Source organism: Stegodyphus dumicola, chromosome 1, assembly GCF_044657685.1.
Source record: "Stegodyphus dumicola isolate Sdum_Otavi_A_Nest chromosome 1, ASM4465768v1".
In the NCBI taxonomy this organism is placed as follows: domain Eukaryota; kingdom Metazoa; phylum Arthropoda; class Arachnida; order Araneae; family Eresidae; genus Stegodyphus; species Stegodyphus dumicola.
The window spans coordinates 79,885,017-79,901,351 of NC_140768.1; the positions used below are offsets into that span (position 1 = coordinate 79,885,017).

The 16,335-nt window shown below is 32.9% G+C and overlaps 1 long non-coding RNA gene across 3 annotated transcripts in view; it reads left to right on the top strand.

The window, feature by feature from the left end:
* The first annotated feature begins 96 nt into the window (after positions 1 to 96).
* Positions 97 to 16,335, top strand: part of LOC146999120 (uncharacterized) — a 58,342-nt gene continuing 42,103 nt past the window's right edge. For 2 of the 3 annotated variants that reach the window (XR_015041162.1, XR_015041159.1), the window contains exons 1-2: positions 97 to 228; positions 5,126 to 5,212. This is a non-coding gene — a long non-coding RNA (uncharacterized LOC146999120). Of the gene's footprint in view, positions 273 to 5,125; positions 5,213 to 16,335 lie in introns of all 3 variants that reach the window. The other variant, XR_015041165.1, reaches the window with a different exon arrangement.

Genomic DNA, 16,335 nt, shown 5'->3' on the forward strand with positions numbered 1-16,335 from the left:
AACTTTAATATACATTAATATACTTGCAGAAATGGTTATATTTAAGGCTATTCGTATTCAGTCCCGGATGGTAGTTCCCCCCACCCTTAATGGCGAATTCCAATGGCAACTGTAAGCAAAACAAACAAAGATGATACAGAAAAGGAGAGTTGACAGTATAACCTATAAATTTATTTTGTGTCTCTCCTCCCAATATTTCTCCCAGAATGATCCAGTATTAAATGCAGGGTAATGAAAATACAACTATGATTTGGCAAGAAGCATTAATTTTTGTTAGTAATTCGATGTAATTCATTTTTGTATACTCTGTCAGTTACACTATGTACGGCAGTAAGTATGCAATCATATATTCTCGTGAGGGTGATTAATTCTATCTATGATCATGAATTATTCGCTGTCATCAGAAAATATGATTACCCACTGCAGTACACCGTATTAATAGTTCTTTAGCTTTAGAATGAAATGTCCATGTGCTAGAAATAATTTTTAGGCAGTGACAGTAAATTTTGAGATCTGAATCAAGAGTTTTCTGTCAGGCCTGAGCAAGAATAATGGGCTTGTGGTCTGAGAAGTACGAAAAGTTAAACATACCTACATGTTTCAAAAACAGAAGCTTGAATAAGAAAGGATGAGTCCAAAGCGTAACAAAGAAAGATGAGAGAAAATGTGTGATATAAAACATGTTAAGCTTACTATTATTTTTTGTAACAGCATTTTTGTCTTTCTACTTCCTGCATTTCAATGGCACAATTTCTTTATTAGAGTAGACTTTAAGGTACCCCTTGTATTATGGCGAAGTTGTTTGATTTATCGCCAAGTAGTTGTTTCATTTATGGTAGCCTGAGTAATTGAATGTTATGGAAACCCTATTGTGACGTAATCGGGAGCATGATTCTGGGATATTTTGTAAGCGTTTTTGTGGTGTGTGTTAAAACCGTTTAGATGGATAGAATGATGGATTTGAGTTTTTAGGAAGAAAGGTTCAGATGGTCACTATGTGAAGCGTTCGATCAGAAAGAGTACCTGGTTTGAAAAAAGTCATTTGAGTATGATTGATATTTTGATTTTTACGTGGCTCTGGTTGTACGAAGTGAATTTGAAAATCATGGTAAGTGAATATTTGCTTTTGGTAGTGCTTGAATGTATAACATGTTTTTCCTTTTTTTACGTTATTTTATTGTTTAGTTTTAAATGTATTTTATTGAGATTATGCATTTTTTATTTGCCTATATTGTAGACTTTGGTGCTCCATTGACTTTTTAAGTGAAAATATATCGATGTGTACACGGACAAAGTAAAGGGAGTGCGCAATGCAAGTTTGTGCAATTCTGGAATTTTTTCTTTTTTTTTTGAGTGAAAATAGGTAGACGTGTACATGGATAAAGTTAAAAGAGTGTGCAATGCCATTTTTGTGCAATTCGGGGATTTTTTTTTTTTTAAAGTGAAAATATGTCGACGTGTACATGGATAAAGTCGAAGGAGTGCGCAATACCATTTTTGTGCAATTCGTGTTTTTTTTTTTTTTTTTTTTTTAAGTGAAAATAAGTCTGTGTACATGGATACCGAGTTTGTCCAATTGTTTGTCTTGTTATTTTGGCTTTGTGTAGCGTTGATTTGTGGCGCAAAAATCACCGCTTCGCAAGCCAAAATAACGAGTCAAAGAATTGCACAAAATCGGTATCCATGTACCGCCAAAAATCGCCAAGGGGTACCCTAAACTATACTTTTACCAATTTCATAATACCATTTAGTTAACTGCTAAAAATAAATTTACAGAGGCTTCTTGGCAAAAATTGGTGATTTTTGGCGGTACGTGGACACCGAGTTTGTTCACTTCTTTGACTTGTTATTTTGGCTTTGTGTAATGGCCGCTACACAAAGCCAAAATAAGAAGTTCACTATACAAAGAATTGCACAAACTTGGCATTGCACAATCCCTTGACTTTGTCCATGTACACATAGATCTATTTTCACTTAAGAAGTCAAAGAAGCAGCCAATTCTATACTAGAGCCAAATAAAAAGTATATAATCTCAATAAACTACATTTTAAATCAAAACAATGAAATAACATACAAAAGGAAATTCATTTTAGCACTACACAAAGGAAATATCCACTTACCTTATTTAGAAATTTCTGTGTCTTCAGTCAAACACAATTTCTTAACAGTATCCAAAAACTTTCTAAAAGTATCTAAACTAGAATCTGTATACTGGCGTCGCCACATAAATTCACAGAAGTAAGAGTCAAAAATATCCTCCGTAGTGCCGGTATCATCTGTTTGACTATATGCTTTCCTTCATACAAACAAGGCACTTATAATGGCTACTAAGTAAACCTTCATTTACACACCAGTCAATTAATGCTTTCATTCCAAATCATACAGAAACTTCAAATTAATCTTGTCACATTCAGTCATTTTACCATGTAGACTACTAATTAACCAGCGGACTTCCTAACCAACATCCAACACACAAATCTATTACAAATCCTTTCCGATCTTTCAAATTCACCGAAATCATGCAACTAATTACGTCATAATAGGGTTTCTATAACATTCGACTACTCAAGTTACCATAAATGAAGCAACGACTTAGCGATAATCCAAGGGGGCACCTTTAAATATATTCTAACCGTTTAACTTTTAGTTTCTCACTGGTTATTATAAGTTTCTTTTTTAGTTATATACAATTCATAACAGAAAATACTCTTTCAACATTTTAAAGTTAATACTGTCATACATTTCTGACTTATTTATCAAATACTAAAATATTTTGCTTATTCTACACATTTTCAATTGCTTCACAATTTTTGGTACTTTTCAGTTTTCGAGATCAGATTCAAGAACACGTGTGCATTCATACATACACTGCGGGGGAAGAAAAGGGAAAGTTCTATATCTTCTGTTTTACTGGGCCAATTGACAAAATTCAAATTGCATTTTTCGTGTTTCGAAGTGTGAGTTAGGATATACTGTACAAAGTCTGAAATCCAGACTGGTCGGGACTTCGGCGATACCGGAATCGCGATTTTTCCAGATAGTAGATCATCAATTTAAATCTGGTAAGATGGCATGCAGAAATTATACAAATAAAAATATGAAATCGAAATTTATGAAGTAAAGAACAATTATTATCTAAAGGGTATCAAAATTTAGAAAAGAAAGCTTAATATTTATTTCTTTACTTTATTAAACATTTCTTTCAGTGTAAGTTGTTTAACCGCTTGCCTGATTATCCTGGGTTCATATACTTTGCAGTTAATTATTATCCCGAGAAAACTTGGGCGAAGCAGAATTTGTCAGTACGATTTGTTTTACTCAGCCTGGAGGAAATGAAAGGAAATATTCAGCTTTTATTGGCATTTTGCCAAGTTTTGTTGGTTTCGTGGTTCTTTTGGCCGGACTGGTCACATGAGCACAAACAAGAAATTATGTCTGTTTAATAGAATTAAAGAGAAAGTATTATCACATAAAACGAAGCAACTTACATTGAAAGAAATGTTTAATAAAGTAAACAAATAAATGTTAAGCTTTTTCTTTTTGTAAATTTTGATACCCTTTAGATCATAATTGTTCTTTCTTTCATAAATTACGGTTTCATATTTTTAATTTTGTAATTTCTGCATGCCATCTTACCAGATTTAAACTGATGATCTATAATCCGGAAAAATCGATAGTCCAGAATCGCCGAAGTCCCAAAGAATCCGGATTAACGACTTTTGACTGTATAATAAATAATGACTTGCCAGGTCGGCGTCAGGGATATAAAATAGGTGAATGTTTCCGTTTGAGATGTATGCCAAGTAGATAGTCTATGGAGCCAAATTATTAATCTCATAAATTTATGCTTACGTGATTGTTTTTCCATAACGAGGTATTTTATTTAGTGCCTAAGTGAAATTAAGAATCAGAATTTTTAAGTGAAAATCTCCACACGTTTTATTTTGGAAGAAAAAGTCAAATGTGCATGCATAAAGCATCAATAAAAAATTTTTTTGTGGCATTGAGGTCCAGGTTTTAAATCATTGCGTATAATGGACGTCCAGATTTCGGACTTTGCACTGTATATTAGATTTATATATAGCATTGTTCTAACATAGGTATTTTGACACAAAATCGGACTTTTTCTGAAATAACATACCAATTTTTCTCCATATTTCAATTCTATGACTCAAATTATGCCTAGATATTAAATTTTGTAAAATTTGGTGCAAAGTTTATTTACAAATTCAAAAATTTATCTTGGCGAAATTTTTTTAACTTCTTAATATGTGGCTACCAATTTTCCTTAACCTTCCGTTATAATGGAGCAGAAAAAAAAAGGCACCTCGTTCCTACCTTTTTACATTGTACATGAGAGGGAAAAAAGGCACATCGTTTCTACTTCCAAATAATTTTAGCAAAGTGTCTAAATCACTTTTTATGTTTTATCGCTTTCAACAAATATGCCAAATTTCAAAACTGGCCAATATCTAAATTCACGTATATCTTCTTTGGAAGTTTTGAATTAAAAAAACTAATTTTTTGCAGGATTGCTTAGAATTACATAAATATGTCTACTTTAAGATGATGGTAAGATTCTTATAAATTATAATTCACAATTTTTTTGAAAAATGTATAAAAATTATTTAAAAATAAATCATAAAAACTGGGTGAATTTTATTTGAAATCAACCTACATTTCAAAATGTGAAAAGAAGAATCAAATAAGTTTAATAAATATATACCAAACTGAATTAACATTGAAGAGCTAAAATTTTGAGAGCTCATTTTTTAAAAACTACTCATGCGATTTTTACAAAACTTGGTAGTTTGGCATAATTTGAGTCGTAGAATTAAAATATCACAAACAATCGGCATGCTATTTCAGAAAAAGTTTGATTTTGCATCAAAATAACTAATACAGCCAAGAGTCGTTAATTCAGACACCCATAATTCGGAATGATCTATAATCCGGACCTCAAAGCTACAAACTTTCTGCGCATGCGTCATATTGACGCATGCGCGTAAGACCTTTACGGTTGCGAATATGCTTGTGTGCGTGCGCAAAATACATTTTTGAGTGTGCATTTAATGTATAACGGACGGTATAAGCTAAGCTAAAATTATCTAATTATCTATTTCAGTTAATGTTGCAGATTGCGTTGTTCCTTAATCTTCGAATTGGATCCAGCTTATTATTTTTTGCAGATTGTTAGAGCAATTTTATAAAAGTAAGTTTAAATTTTCGATTATGTCAAATAGAATTTCTGATATATATTTATTAATATGTAAAGGATCTACAAAGCGAAAGTATGTTTCGAAGTTCATTAAACAAAAAGTGGAATTGCTGCAAGAAATGGATAAAGGCATATCTATTGTTTATCTAAACTTTAACGTTTGTTTATCTTTAATGCGGCGGCACGCAATTAATTGGAAGTTGATCTGTCAGCACTATCCTTTTCTTCAAGGCAGATGTTTTTATTTTATTTGGTTTATAATTCCTTACTAAGTGTAGTATTTGATCTCGATGTACTCTGTCTTTGATATGATTTAAATCAAATTCCTCGTCATTATAATTCGCTTCTGATAGCGAAGAAAGTAACAGAGGTTATTGAAAACGAAAAAATTTCGATTGGCAAATTAGTCGGTAGACACAGCAATTATAGGACTTGAACAGCGGAACTTTGTAACTGAACAAGAAATTATGTCTGTTTAATAGAATTAAAGATAATGTATTATCACATAAAAAATGAAGCAACTTAAACAACTTACATTGAAAGAAATGTTTAATAAAGTAAATAAATAAATATTAAGCTTTTTTTTTTTTTTTTTTTTTTTTTTTTGTAAATTTTGATACCCTTTAGATCATAATTGTTCTTTATTTCATAAATTACGGTTTCATATTTTTAATTTTATAATTTCTACATGCCATCTTACCAGATTTAAACTGATGATCTATAATCCGGAAAAATCGAGAATCCAGAATCGCCGAAGTCCCGACGAGTCCGGATTAACGACTTTTGACTGTATTAGAACGATGCTATATATTAATCTAATAGATATCCAAAGTCGCGCTTTCAAGACATGAAAATTGCAAGTTGAATTTCGTCAATCGAATGAGTAGAGCGGGATATATAGAACTGTCCCCCCCCTTTTTTTTCGCTCAGTGTACATACATTTTTGTATCTGGAACATACATACATACACTTCTGAATATCACCTTGATAAAAGCAAAGTATGATAATTTATCATTGCCTTGTATAATTCTTGGCAACTAAATATAAACCTTGGTAGTTCTGATTGTCCACAAAATCAGTTACAACATATAGTAGAATTTCCGTGTTCTTGACATATTTGCAAGTATACATATTGTGACAGTTACACGCACTTCGAAGTACCACATATATGTAAAAATGCTACCATCGAGTATGTAGATTTTTTTTCCTAAGTTCCTTGTTTCTTATAAAAAGATTATTTTTACTGTATATGAACAAACCAATATGTATGAATTGTAAAGATAGTCAAACAAATATTGTTCATGAAGTTGCTGTTGAATTAGTGTCTGTTCATCAGGATGATAATCAGACAGTTTAACTTTCATGAAAAGCAGAAGATGGTTGTGAATAAAATGACAGGATAAATGGAAAAAGCCAACAGCACTAGTTGCTGTTATTAGACTAGAGAAATTTTTTAGCTGTTAACCATTTTTAGTAATGTTTTTCAACACAATCGTCTAGCATTTAAAAATATTAAAATCAGTTTTCTTGATTACATGTTATATTTAAATATAATTGGCTGTCCATTCATGTTCAATGAGATCAAGTATTTAGTTGCATTCATAAGCACTTTCACTTTCTCCAAACTGGCAGCATTTACACTTTTTTAAGCAATTTTTCTTGAGCACTTTTCTTGAATTCAGAGTAGCTCATCTCTAAGAAGCCTACCAGTTTTGAAGTTTCTTTGCCGTTAATTGCACCCCAATAATTAAGCGTCAATTATTTCATGGTTTATGGCAATTTATGATATTCTGAGCATTTCCATGTTTGCACATAGCTTGGTTAGATAGTTATCTATTCATTTAGGATTTATGTCAAAGAAAATTTTTACCTTGCCTTTGATTTATATGGATCTATGGAGCTTACCTCAAAAGGAAACAGAGGCAGTTAACTATTTGCATCATTAGGCATGCTACTGGAAAATCAAGAATGTGAACTTTCACACCTAATGAAGCTATACATGAGTGAAGATCGCATTTTTTGAAAGTGTAACATCCGTACGTGGCAAAAAAATATTAGAATGCATGTAGGAAACTGACTCGAAAGTAGTTGATTAATATTCACAACAGCTTTATGTTTCATATATTGCTGGTGTAAAAAACTAGCATAGGTGTTTTCTGCAAGAAGCAAGTAAGAATGGCCAATGAAAGGTAGTGGTTTTGAACAATTATCTCCGGGAGATCTGCACTCTTGAAATGGTGGCAGCAGAAAAGGAGAAAATCAGTGGCATCAGATGTATTGTGAAGATCGATGAAAGCATATTCAGGCAATGTAAAAATAATGCTGGAAAAACATTGCCTCCACAGTGGGTTTTGGAGGGCACTTGTCACAAAACATCTCTTGTAATGGTCTCCGATCATAGTGCCACTACACTAATGAACAAAAACAAAAAGAATATTAAAGAAGGAATGGCCATTTTTTCTGACTGTTGGAAGGAATAGAAAACAGAAGAACTTGAACAATCTGGGTATTTTCATTTCAAATTAAATCTTAAATATAATTTCTTCCATCTTGAAACTGGCACATATGCGTAAAATATAGAACACATGTGGATAAATGCTAAACTGTGAAATAAAATGCACCGTAGAACAGCTCGTCACCACCTAGAGTCCTATTTCGAAGAGTTTCTACTCAGGAAAAGATACGCTGCAAATGAAATGATATGTTCAGTATCTTCCTAAAGACAATCTCTAAACATTTTCCACCAGAAATTAAAATGTGACTGTATTTGCCACTGGAGTGATTTAATTCAAAAGAACCATTTTCAGCTGACATCCCATTGCATAGGTTTATTGTTTACCAGAGTTGTAGCTAGGGTTTTGAGCACCCAGGGACAACTGAAGATTTTGTGCCCCCTACTGCTTGCCAAAGATGGAAAACATTTAATTCTAAAATGTCGTAACATCAGTTTGGCACCCCTTCAATTCTGCACCCGGGGACAGATGCCCCCCTTGCCCTCTTTTAGCTACGCCCCTGTTGTTTACTATTAGCACTACATTCCAAGAAATTTTAACTCTTGCATACTTTTTACAAGTGACTCTGCTTAAGCTCTTAGTAATAACTTAACTTGATCTTTTTAAACCATTTTGGGAATTTTTTCTTTGATTTTCATTCTTCTAATAAGATGAGCTATGAGCAACTCAGCTTTGAGCCTTCATTTTAAACATTACATGTAGAAATCAGTTCTAGGAACTGAATTCAGAACAAGTGCTTACTTGCAAAGGATTGCTGTATTTCCTAAAATGTTGTCTAGTTTGATAAGGCTCTAAGCAGTCACAGCCATTCATTTGTATGTTCATACTTTTTAATCAATTACAGCATATTCATGTTTTTCATTAATCAAATTCAGGTTTTATGATGCACTTACTTAAAATTTATTCAGTATAATAAATACCAGCCATTAGTAAATGAATTTATGACAGTGCCACATATAATAATTTTTAACCTCCTTTAAGGTTTTACATAAATAATAAGAACTGAAGTAATAATATTAATTAGTAATAAATTTTTTCATCATAGTTCAGACATTAAGTAGATCTAAAATTATTTCCATGCTTTGTAGCATATATATCTGATCCCCATTCCCAATTTTATTTTTCATAAAAAATTAAGTTGTAAAGCAACAAATCTCAAGACAAAAATTCACAAGAAAGAAAGACATTGAAGAAATGAACAAGAGTGATTATGGAGTGATCCAGATACAGCCAGAATTCTGAATTTTTTATTTTCTGAGATCCAGAATTTCCAGATTTTGAAATGCAAACTTGGTAATATGTAACACTATAAAATCAAAATTTTTTTCAAATTCTGTTTTAGAACCAAATATATATTTCAGAGAAAGAAATTGAAAACTTTTAAACTACGTAAATACATAAAGTTCAGTAAGAGGTCAAAGATTTTATCTGACTAAGTTTGTCTATATATATATATATATATATATATATATTTTTTAACAGAAACTGAAAAGCTGATATTGTAAAATTTATTTGCACTAAAAGAAGATGCCAAACAGAAACGCCAAATATTGAAAAACTGATTAAATATGCTTTAAGTTGGTTCTGTGAACCTGTCGCTGAATGTTCATTGAATTAGATGAGTGACGTTATGTCAGAATAAGTGTAGCAACAGAGTAATAGCTTAGATGCTGCACAGATTGAGATGTTATTTATTTTCATTACAAAACCATATGCTTATTCGTAAAAGTTTTAGAGATAATTTATTACATAACTGATCAGGTTACCAAACTTCTTTATATTTCATGAATAATTTTTTTCTTTCTAACAGTAATATGCATACTGAAAATTCTAATCTAGTATTTAAAGGCTTTTGTGAAAAGTCATTGTCTACACCAAAATATTTTACTGGATCTAATGTTTTAAAGGATGATAAAAATCTGATGTTTTAAAAGGATTTTTTGTAATCTAATGTTCTTACTGAATCTAATGTATTAAAGGGTTTCGTGAAAAGCCATTGTCTACACCAGAAAATCTTGCTGTTCTTACTGAATTCTCAATTGTTAGCAAAGAAAAAGATAAATGTAGTAGTTCCCAGAAAATAGCCCCTCAAAAAAGGCAAGTTAGGCTGAGCATATATATATATATATATATGTGTGTGTGTGTGTAATAATTTCAAGAGCAGGAAAGGCGAAGGCAGATTAAATCTTCAGTTTTATTTTCGGCAACATTTTGCGGCTACACACAAGTTGGCACATTAAATGTGCCTGTTCCGAAAGGCTTACATCTTTGATAATTTTGTTGCAAGAAAGCAGAGCAGACAGACAGCAGTGTAGCTAGGCCAAAGCGTGGAAAACAAATGGGTAATGTTCAGGATGAAATCTCAAGTTAGACTGAGTTAGTTTTGGTTCTCAAAGCATTCTGATTGGATGGTTAATATTTCAGTAAAATTATTATTGGCTGTTAAGAGTTTTAGTTCCATTTACATCACCAGAATTATGTATGAGTCATATGACATAGATTTTTCTCGAAATTAGGCAGTGCAGAGAGGGGTTACTGTTTTTCGAATAGAGAAGAGAAATTTACGTTGCTAATTTAATCTTCTTTACTTTTCTTACACACACACACACACACATATATATATATATATATTTGATTGCTGAGAAACCAAATAGATGGGCAACTGAGTGAATTAATTTTGTAAAATTTAAACTAATTTTTGATACAATAAAATGAAAATTATATTTTTTGCTTCACTAGTTAAGTAGTTTGAAAATATGTATGTATACATGTGTTAAAGTATTTCTCAGCTATATTTGCGTTATTTGAAATTAATGATGTTTGAAATGGGGTTGCAGTCATCCATGAATTTCAGGAGTGTCCTGTACAGACTATATACTTGTTTCTTCCAGCTTATAACAGAACTGCATGCCAGCACTATGATCTGTACATGCACAGTAAAAAAGTAAAAGTTACTTATAAAAGGAGTGACTTTTTCAGGAGGATTACCAGACTATCAATATTTATTGCAGGTTGGCAAACATTATCAACGTATCAAAAGAAAATACACTTTAGGAATTTAAAATATATATCTCAATTCTTAAATAACGTTTATGTACATTAAACAGTATACATACACTGGTGTGCAAAAATTAAGGAAAGTCGAAAAATTAGCATATCAGCTGAACGAAGAGGCAGAGTGGACAGAAAGACCAATCAGGAGATTAAGTAAGGTGATGTACGGTAGCACATCGCAGATATGCAGGTAGACGTAGTGGGGGAGTGTCTGAGTAGTATAAAGCATGTTGTCGGTGTAAGATCAGTATTTCTGGCAAAGAGATTGCACGCCGTATAGCAGTTAAAATCACACCGAGTTGCTGCCTCAGCGAGAAATGGTGAATAATCAATCTGTTAGACGACATCTGGATGCTTTTACCCCAGGTCGAATCATTGGGAAGTTGGAGGAAGGCCGCAGTGTGACAAGTGTGGCTGCAGAGTTCGGAATTGCTCACAGCATCGTTTCACGACTTTGGAGACAATTTCAAACTACAGGAACAGCTATCCGGGGGTTTAGTAGTGGTCGTCCACGAGGAACCACACCCGCAGATGACCGGTATATTGCCTTACAGGCCAGAAGAAACAGGCGGGAGAAATCGCTAGACACACGACACAGGCGACTGGACGGCCGATATCACATTTTACCGTGGCCAGAAGACTGCACAGTGGTTGTCTGTTTGCACGACGCCCTGTTCAGTGTGTACCTCTAACGCCTGCCCATCCGAGAAGGCGTTCTCTGTGGTGCCGGGAACACCGGAATTGGAGAGACTATGAATGGGGACGAGTACTCTTTACAGATGAGAGCACATTCAGTCTGAGTAGCGATTCTCATCGCATACTGATCTGGAGAGAGCGGGGAAGCCGCAATCATCCCTCGAACATCATTGAAAGGGACAGGTATGGGGGTGGCGGTGTTCTCGTTTGGGGAGGCACCATGCTTGGTAGTCGTACAGACCTTCACATCTTCGACGCAGGTTCAGTCAACGGGACCCGCTATTGTAACGAGATTCTTCTTCCATATGTGCATCTTTTTAGAGGCGCTATGGGTTCGCAGTTCCTTTTCATGGACGACAATGCACCATGTCATCGCACAGTAGCTGCCAAACAGCTCTTAGAGAGTGAGGATATTGAACATATGGATTGGCCGGCACGATCTCTGGATCTCAATCCCATCGAGCATGTATGGGATTTCCTAGGCAGACGCTTGGCAGCTCGTACCTTACCACTAGTAACGATTCCGGAGCTTCGATTGGCACTGCAAGACGAATGGGCAGCAATGCCTCAACAACTCATTGACACCCTCATTCTCAGCATGGGCAGACACTGTGAAACCTGCCTAGCAGTCAGGGGAGATCATATCCCCTATTAAAGACCGCTGGACACCCATCACAGGGATGTTTCGGCCTTCAGTCGCATTGCTCTCCATGCTACTTTTTCAATAAAGCTTCTTTTTATCCCTCTTATTTCTCTTTTAGTAAGTGTTGCTTACATTACTCATGTCCTTACGTATTGGGGATCTTACGGTATTAAATGTGTTGATTTGGAAAGCTTTTGTACAAAGTTATATTCAAAAAACCGTCTTGTCCTTAATTTTTGCACACCAGTGTATTATATGATACATTACTGTTTTTTTACTCCTCATGTACACAGTGATCAGTTTTCTCTGTAAAAAAAAAAAAAAAAAATTCTGAGAATTGGACAAACTTGGCTTTGCAAACCAACTATGATTCTAAATTATGAAATAAGGATTACAGAGGCTGTTCACACACATTTAAGTTGATTTTGTTTTGATGTTTAAAAAAAAAAAAAAATCTGCTTTGAATTTTGTTTTTAACTGCAACTATATTTTTGAAAGTATAAATTATTGTCTGCTACTTGACAGTTTTGTTTTAATGCAAAGTTTCACCTAAGAAAAGCAATCTATGGAAGGCTAAGTTTGTGTTCTTTCAAAAGAAAATTATACATATCTAATTATTAAAAAAGGTTGTAAAAGCCATAGTTTTTAGATATCTATAGCTTCAATAAGTACTGTTGTCAATAACAAAGGGAAAAAATATCAAAATTTAGTTTCAAGTGGAAAAAGTGTTCCAAATACATATCCAAAGAAAAAACAGAATGTTGCAAAAGTAAAATTTTTTATTTTAAAAGAATCTGCCAAATGAAAGGATAGTTGCAAAATCATTAAAATGCTCAGAGTCAACTATAAATAAAGTGATTCATGCTGATTTGAATCTTAAGAAAGTGTAAAAACATAATGTGCATTGTCTTTCTTCAAGAAAAAAATCTTCGTGGTTTAAGGAATGTAAAGAAAGTTTTTAGGCATTATTATAAAGAAAACATTCATGATTGTTACTGGTTTTTCATGTAACGGAAAATTAAAAATAAAGAGTGGAGAAAAATATTATGATCAACTCCACGTAATATCAAAAACATATTTTATACCCAAATATCAAATATGAAATACCTTCTTTTTACTCACACTGTGGTTAGTCAGTAGAACTGTTTCAAGACAAAGCAAGCAGTGACACATCGAAATCTACTGTTAATTTCCTAGGGAAAAAATGGAACATGAAATAGGTATCAGGGCACCCCTAAATCTGATCTATCACCAATGTATTTTTGTGCATTTTGGACTTTTAAAAAGTGGGTTTGCTAATCATCAACATACGACCTCCATAAGCTTTGGAAAGCTGTTTGAGAGCAATTTTATACCTCTTCCAATACTACAAAAGGATGTATTGTCGTGGAAATTAAGGTGTATAAAGATAGTGAAGAATAAGGTATATCAAATAAAAAATTTGAAAGACAAAAATTTTAGGTAAATTTTTTTTTGTAATTACAATAAAAATCATCTAGAAATGTGCAAACAGCCTTTATACAGTCAAAAGTCGTTAATTCGGATACCCATAATCCGTAATGATTTATAATCCAGACATCAAAGCTAAAATCTTTCTGCGCATGCGCCGCGTTGATGCATGCTCATAGGCGTTTTACGCATGCGCGCAAGACATTTATGACTGCGCATATGCGTCTGCGCAAGCACAGAATACGTTTTCGCGTGCGCGTTTAATGTATAACAGACGGTATAAGCTAAAATTGTCTAATTATCTATTTCAGTTAATGTTCATGATTGCGTTGTTCCTTAATCTTCGAATTGGATCCGACTTATTATTTTTTGCAGACTGTAAGAGCAATTTTATAAAGTAAGCTTGAACTTTAGATTATGTCAAATAGAATTTCCGATGCTGGAGCTCCCAAAGGATCTAGAAAACGAAAGTATGTTTCGATGTCCATCAAACAAAAAACGAATTGCTACAAAAAATGGATAAAGGTATATCCTTTGTTTATCTAACCGTTCCAAAATCTGTTTATCAATTTCACGCTGCTCCACGTGGGGGGGGGCGCAATGAACTGGAAGTTGATCTGTCAGCACTATCGTTATCTTCAGGGCAGATGTTTTTATTTTATTTGGCTTATAATTCCTTACTAAATGTAGTATTTAATTTCGATGTACTCCGTCTTTGATATGATTTAAATCAAATTCCTCGTCATTATAAATATCACGAATACAAATCAAATAGTTTTCTAGTTGCAATTTTCTAATTTCGGTTATGCGTAAGGTACGCACGCGCGCGTTGAAAGAAATGTTTAATAAAGTAAACAAATAAATATTAAGCTTCTTTTTGTAAATTTTGATACCCTTTAGATCATAATTGCTCATTATTTTATAAATTATGGTTTCATATTTTTAATTTTATAATTTCTGCATGCCATCTTACCAGATTTAAACTGATGATCTATAATCCGGAATCGCCGAAGTCCCGACGAGTCCGGATTAAAGACTTTTGATTGTATATGATACATGAAAATATGAAATACATACCTTACAGTTAACACAGAGCATTCAACCTCCTTCACAACTGAACTCATTTCCATGCACCACTTTAACGTAGATATTTTCTCCTTTCATTTCAAAACAATTTTTTTAAAAAAAACCTAAATCATTATTTTCTACAATGGCCACGCCAATGTCTTGAAATTGAAATAGGAATCAGATTTTCAATGTTTAAAAATAGAGTTTCAAAATAAACAAATAGCATTTGAAAAGCAAATAACACGTGACAGAGAGAGAAACATCGTGCAATCCCATTAACTGTAGTTACAATTGCCAAGATAAAATCATTACATGACAATGAAAAAAGTAGGATTACCAGATTAAATTCATTATCTAACAACCAAATCTGAGGTACTTCCTGCACTGTATTTTAACAGAAAAATTTTAAAGAATTAAACAGATAGATAGTTTGTGATCAGTGTTCAGTCACAGTACAATAACATACCACATTATAGTACATAGTGCAATAATATACCACATTATTGTGTTACGTAATGATCTTGAGTTCATCAATTTTCTCTAAATCATGTATAATTATAGAGGACTATAAAATAATTATTTTTATCATGAATTTCTGAAAAAATTTAGAAGACATCTTGGCTAATGTTTAAAATATTAATTAAGACTCCTCTCTTTTTCTTTAATAACCAAGCATCATTGGCAATGAAAGACAAATCCGGCTGAAGGCAACAATTTTTTTAAATTACCGTTACTAATTCTATTAACTTATTTGAAAATTAATGCATTCATGAAAAATATTTGGCGCAAAATAACATAAAAAGTTAAATATATTTTTTTTTCTTAGAATAATGTATTTGGTTGTGTAATTTTTATGGATTTTCCAAGTATTGCAAATATTTTTAAACTCACTATTTAAACAGTTTCTTGTAATATCTGCACGCAAAAAAATATTTCGCAAAACAAAGTATTTGCAAAATTGTGTTACTTTTGGCATCCCATCTTTATCATCTCTTTTCTTTTATTATTTATTTGACTACTTCTCACTTAAACTTTGAAAATTCAACCCTTTGACTGTTACCTGCTCTGAGGTAAAGCACTTTGCATAAGCGGCATGCAACCATGGAATGACTGACCAAATAAACGAGATTTCATTTTTTCTCGTGTGTGCTAAGCAAGAAATGAGGTATGAGGTTTGTGCAAGTGTTGGACATACACAATAGAAATAATTTCTAAAGCCAAAGCCTTCACTGAATGCACATTTGTGTCCATAGTCTATGCCGATAGCTTGCGATGGGCTGCTAGACATATTTATATGCCCTTGGTCGTAAAAGGTTTAAATGTATAGCTTTTTTTTTTTTTTTTTTTTCCTTTTGGCTTATATTGCTGATGTAAAGAATTTCTGCAATTTACAAAGGTATGTGTGTATTTTTCTTAAATATAAAAATACAGTACAGAAATATACGAAGGAGATTTCTATTAATGTAGAGTAAGTGTGTCTTTCCCTTGAAATTTTAAGCGGGTTAATTCTGAAAAAAAAAAAAAAAAAATTATAGTCGGTCTGTCAAATTTAGTCAGTCTGCACTAATCCAATATAATGAGAGCAAGACCATGTGCCTCAGAGAGATCTAATGCTTGATTACATAATATTTAATAATCTTTTGATGATGTGACACAAGTGAAGAATTATGTTATTATACAGATAGATCCCTTAC